This window comes from Microcaecilia unicolor, chromosome 2 (assembly GCF_901765095.1).
Source record: "Microcaecilia unicolor chromosome 2, aMicUni1.1, whole genome shotgun sequence".
NCBI lineage: Eukaryota > Metazoa > Chordata > Amphibia > Gymnophiona > Siphonopidae > Microcaecilia > Microcaecilia unicolor.
The window spans coordinates 126,179,047-126,185,046 of NC_044032.1; the positions used below are offsets into that span (position 1 = coordinate 126,179,047).

The window sequence follows — 6,000 nt, forward strand, 5'->3', positions numbered from 1 at the left end:
TAAGGTTTGAACTGAGCACATTTTTTAAAATTCACATATTATTTATTTTTGATTAGTTAGGTTGACTGTATTGATTTATTAAAGTTGGGTTTGGAATACAGTGGTTACTTTGTTATATTTCCTGTTTTGTGTAATTTTTGTTAAATTTTAACTGTCAGACCTTTGATCATTCTTCCGGTTTTCGGAGATCCCTTTTCATGGTTTCTACTCCCTCCGGGGTATCCACTCTATTAGTTATCTTTGTGTCATCCGCAAAAAGGCAGTCTTTTCCTTCTAACCCTTCAGCCCTAGCATCAACCTCTGAAGCACTCCACTACTCACCTTCCTTTCCTCCGAGCGGATTCCACTTACCACCACCCTATATCACCTGTCGGTCAACCAGTTTCCAATCCAGTTCACCACTTTAGATCCCAAATTCAGCCCTCTCAGCTTATTCATGAGTCTTCTGTGAGGGACCGTATCGTACATTCCTAAGAAATTGCAGACTTTGTACAATATGGCAGTTAGACTGATCTATGCCGCAGAAAGATTTGATAGAGTAACACATTTATTAATTAGAACCCATTGGTTGCCTATCCAAGCTGAATATTCATATTTCCATTAAGTACTTTTCTTCTTTGGTAGGTGGGTGATTTAACTGTATCTTTTTGGATTGTAAGCTGGACAATTGGTATATTGTATGATATATGTTTTACCTCTTTACACATTCTTTGCATTGTATCTTTTTTTTTTTAGTGTGATTCTTTCTGTTTAAATTATGTATGCTGATTTTACTGGTTTATATAATTTATTAGTTTGTATAGTTAATATATTACCTTTATTTGAACTTTTGTACAAATATATAATTTTTGGTTTTATTGATTTATAGTTATGTATTTATGTTTTTATGATTTGTTTACTTTAATAGAAGTGTTAGAACTCCTGAGGCAGACGTGCATAGTCCCAAAACGCAGGACTGCATTGAGTCTATATATATATATATATATATATATACACATATATATCTTCAGTTGATTTATTACTAATAAATATACCTGTGTTGGAACTTCTTTGGTTGACCCCTTTTTTTGTATATATTTTTGGTTCCAAATGCAAGTGATGCACGTCAGGAAGAATGATCCGAATCATAGTTACCTGATGCTAGGGTCCACCTTAGGGGTCAGCATTCAAGAAAAAGATCTAGGTGTCATTGTAGACAATACGCTGAAATCTTCTGCCCAGTGTGCAATGGCAGCCAAAAACATAAACAGGATGGTAGGAATTATTAGGAAAGGGATACAAAATAAGACCAAGAATATTATAATACCTCTATATCACTCCATAGTGCAACCTCACCTTGAGTACTGCGTTCAATTCTGGTCGCCGCGTATCAAAAAAGATATAGCGGAATTAGAAAAGGTTCAAAGTAGAGCGACCAAAATGATAAAGGGATCTCTTCCCAAACGATGAAAGGCTTAAGAGGTTAGGGCTCTTCAGCTTGGAAAAGAGACAGCTGAGGGGAGATAAGATTGAGGTCTATAAAATCCTGAGTGGTGCTGAACGGGAAAAGTGAATCAATTTTTCACTCTTTCAAAAAGTGCAAAGACCAGGGGACACAATGAAATTATATGGAAATACTTTTAAAACAAATAAGAGGAAATTATTTTTACTCAAAGAATAGTTCGTTCTCGAACTCATTGATGGAGAATGTGGTAACAGTGTATCTGAGTTTGAAGTCTGTTATTGAGAGAGACATGGGGAAAGCCACTGCTTGCCCCAAGATTGGTAACATGGGATATTGCTACTGATTGGATTTCTGCCAGGTACTTGTGACTTGGATTGGCCACTGCTGGAAGCAGGATACTGGGCTAGATGGATCATTGGTCTGACCTAGTATGTTACATATACATAGTAACATAGTAGATGACGGGAGAGAAAGACCCGCACGGTCCATCCAGTTTGCCCAACAAGATAAACTCATATGTGCTACTTTGTGTGTATACCTGACCTTGATTTGTATCTGTCATTTTCAGACCGTAGAAGTCTGCCCAGCTCTAGTCCCGCCTCCCACCACTGGCTCTGCCACCCAATCACCTCTAAGCGTCTGAGGATCCCTTCATGTTTATCCCACGCATTTTTGAATTCCGTTACCGTTTTCATCTCCACCACCTCCCTCAAGAGGGCATTCAAAGTATCCACCACTCTCTCCGTGAAAAGATACTTCCTGACATTTTTCTTGAGTCTGCACACAGCCCTTTGATCTCATTTCATGTCCTCTAGTTCTACCGCCTTCCCATCTACGGAAAAGGTTTGTTTGCGGATTAATATCTTTCAAATATTTGCGCATCTGTATCATATCACCCTTGTTTCTCCTTTCCTCCAGGGTATACATGTTCAGGTCAGCAAGTCTCCCCTCCCCCCCAGCATCGCCATTCACCCAGCCCTCCAGATGGCCCTGTCAGCTTTTAAATTTTACAGTTTAAAATATAAAGAAACAACAGCAAATGGAAAATACAAAAAGAGGCATATTTTCAAAGCACTTAGCTTTCCAAAGTTCCACAGAAACCTATGGAACTTTGGAAGGCTAAGTGCTTTGAAAATGAGCCCCAAAGTGTCTCAATACACACGTGTAAAGAACCTCCGCAATTTTCATACTTTCTGTATTTAGAAACTGAAAACTGTCCCCATAACTGTGGCTCCAAAGGAATAATGACTAACGAGACACAGTAGTGTAGCTGCTATTATAATAAAGAAAAGAAGCATTAAGAACCTGGAAGGCAAAGAGGCTCATTTTCAAAGCACATAAACTTACAGTTAAGTAGAGGCTCATTCTCAAAGCACATAGACTTGAAAAGTTACACAAGTTACTCTGAGGGGCGTTCAAGTTGCGATTTGGACGCCCTTGCAAAACGGCAAAATCCAGGGGTGGGGAAACCCGTATTTTCGAAACAAGACGGACGTCCATCTTTCGTTTCGAAAATACAGTCAGACGTCCAAATCCTTAAATTTGGACGTTCCTAGACATGGAAGTTTCTGACTTTTGGCGATTTTCAAAACCAAAGACGTCCATGTCAAAAACGTCCCAATGCAAGCCATTTGGGCGTGGGAGGAGCCAGCATTTGTAGTGCACTGGTCCCCCTGACATGCCAGGACACCAACCGGGCACCCTAGGGGGCACTGCAGTGGACTTCATAAAATGCTCCCAGGAACATAGCTCCCCTTACCTTGTGTGCTGAGCCCCCCAAAACCCACTACCCCCAACTGTACTCCACTACCATAGCCCTTACGGGTGAAGGGGGGCACCTATATATGGGTACAGTGGGTTTGTGGTGGGTTTTAGAGGGCTCGCTGTTTCCTCCACAAATGCTCCACTGGAAGAGTGGCCTAGTGGTTAGGGTGGTGGACTTTGGTCCTGGGGAACTGAGGAACTGAGTTTGATTCCCGGCACAGGCAGCTCCTTGTGACTCTGGGCAAGTCACTTAACCCTCCATTGCCTGCCGCATTGAGCCTGCCATGAGTGGGAAAGCGCGGGGTACAAATGTAACAACAACAAAAAATGTGACAGGTAGGGGGGGTATGGGCCTGGGTCCGCCTGTCTGCAGTGCACTGCAGTACCAACTAAAACTGCTCCTGGGACCTGAATGAGCTGTCACGGACCTGAGTATAACATCTAAGGCTGGCACGACATATTTTTAAAGATTTTTTTTGAGGGTGGGAGGGGGTTAGTGACCACTGGGGGAGTAACAGGTCATCCCCGATTCTCTCCGGTGGTCATTTCAGGCACCTTTTTGTGCCTTGTTCGTAAGAAAAACACGGCCGGGTGAAAATGTCCAAGTGCTTGTCAGGGACGTCCTTGTTTTTTTTTTGATTATGGGTCAAAGGCGCCCAAGTGTTAGGCACGCCCTTCACTACACCTCTGACACCCCCCCTTGAACTTTGGGCATCCTTGTGACGGACAGCAGTTGAGACTGCTGTTTCGATTATACCGATTTATGTCGAAAGATGGACGTCCTTCTCTTTCGAAAATGAGCCCATATGTAACTCTGCAAGTCTATGTGCTTTGAAAATGAGCACAAAATGTGTTCTACAGTACTAGTTTTTCAGAGAAATCACCCAGATCAGGTAAACAGTTCCAGGAAGGTGATTTTAGGGCGTTCAAGATTACTGACAGCTCTATCTTGCTGCTTTATGTGATCTGTGACAGTAATCACAACGGGTAGAATCAAGGATTACTATACCATACTGCACTGGAAAGTAACCTCAGAACTAGATCCCTATATTATAAAGCCTTCATGCCAAAAATGACTATAACATACTGATTCAGACCTGTTTCAGTCCCTAGCACAGCTGCCGGCACACTAATACCTCAGGTCAAAAACCACATAAGCCTAATACATTAAAAAGATAGCATTAATTATTAAGCAGACCCCTCACCTGGTTGGTTTCCCTTAGCTAGCACTGTACCTTCAGGAACACCAAGGCCGCAGAACAGCCGCTCTCAAAACACGCCCGAAAGCATTCAGAACCAAGCACTAACGTAATGGAAATACCTGACACAAGGAACAAACGCAACCAGCCACTCTCTTAGGCTCAGGCATTGGGTACTGGTCTAGAAGTACCTCTTCGGGGAAGGAAGGAAAGAACCCCCTCTTTCCTACCCGGAGCGCTGCTGCTAGCTGCCCTCATGCGAGTCCGGCTCTCGGCGTTTCAAAATGGCCGCCGAGAGTTGAAGCAGCCTCGCGAGACTTCATCACAGCAGCCATTTTGAAACCCCGAGAGCTGGATTCAGTCATGCATGAGGGCTGCTGGCAGATACCTCTAGACCACCAGGGATAGTAGAGTAAGGGGCGGGGAGGTGACGGAGGGGGGGGAGGAGACAAGGTGATTGGGGAGGAGGGGAATAGGCGTCAGTGGCGGGGGCGTGAAAGGGGCGGGGCAAGTGTCCTCATTTTATGAGGAACCCTAGGCCGGCACAACCCGCGGTAAGAGCGGCAGAGGGGGCGCCAAAACAAAACAGAAACCGCGCGGAACAATTCTCTGCCACTAACTGTTGTCTGCCGCTGCCACCACAGGTCTTTCTCCTTCCGGGGGCTCTTCTTCTCCGTCAGCTGGGGCGCTTTTCTGGTACCGCAGCCGCCTACTACCACTACAGCTTCTTCTCTTGTTCTCCCAAGTGCTGCGTGCGCTGCACCAGGCCCTCCTTAATACATCTCTTGCTTCTCCTGTTTGCTGTCTTGCGTCACTTCCCGCCTCCTCCGAGTCCTCTGACCTGTACTTCCGTTCCTGGCCAAAATCAGAAGAGAGCCTGTATCTGCTGCACGAGGGGACGGAGAGTGGAAGTGGGACGCAGGCGCTGCAGAAAGAAAGGCTCTGTGGACCCTCAGTCTATGGCCGCTCTTGCCGGTATGTAAGTACATTTCAAAAATGTTGAAGCCAATTAGGTTAATCTCTGTTTCCTCTCCCCCAAAGCAAACAAACAAACAAAACTATGAGCTGCTGCATCCACGTTGTCGTTCTTTATTGTTGGTAGCATGTTTATTTGATCTCACTTATATTTTCAAACATGTTATGCAGTGCACAGATGTACAATAATGGACTAACCGTTGATAGGTAGAGTAATTTGTGTTGGAGGGGCTGGTTCTAGTAACATAGTAAAAACATAGTAGATGACGACAGAAAAAGACCTGCACGGTCCATCCAGTCTGCCCAACAAGATAAACTCATATGTGCTACTTTTTGTGTATCTGTCATTTTCAGGGCACAGACCGTATAAGTCTGCCCAGCACTATCCATGCCTCCCAACCACCAGCTCTGGCACAGACTGAATAAGTCTGCCCAGCAATATCCTCGCCTCCAAACCACCAGCCCCGCCTCCCACCACCGGCTCTGCCACCTACTCTCAGCTAAGCTTCTGAGGATCCTAACAAGTATTATAGTGCAGAGACTTTTTTTCTCCTGGTATAGGGGTACTAAAACAGACTTATTATTAGGGTTACCATTGGTCCAGATGTCCCCGGACAT

General features: G+C 44.4%; 1 protein-coding gene across 5 annotated transcripts in view; it reads right to left on the bottom strand.

Moving 5' to 3' along the window:
• Positions 1-5,375, bottom strand: part of UTP15 (UTP15 small subunit processome component) — a 148,007-nt gene extending 142,632 nt beyond the window's left edge. Inside the window, exon 1 of one of the 5 annotated variants that reach the window (XM_030193288.1) lies at positions 5,028-5,375. The gene's annotated coding sequence lies outside the window, so the exon portion shown is untranslated. Of the gene's footprint in view, positions 1-4,413; positions 4,679-5,027 lie in introns of those variants that run through there. The other 4 variants (XM_030193286.1, XM_030193287.1, XM_030193285.1 and 1 more) reach the window with 4 other exon arrangements.
• Between the last annotated feature and the right edge of the window lie 625 nt (positions 5,376-6,000).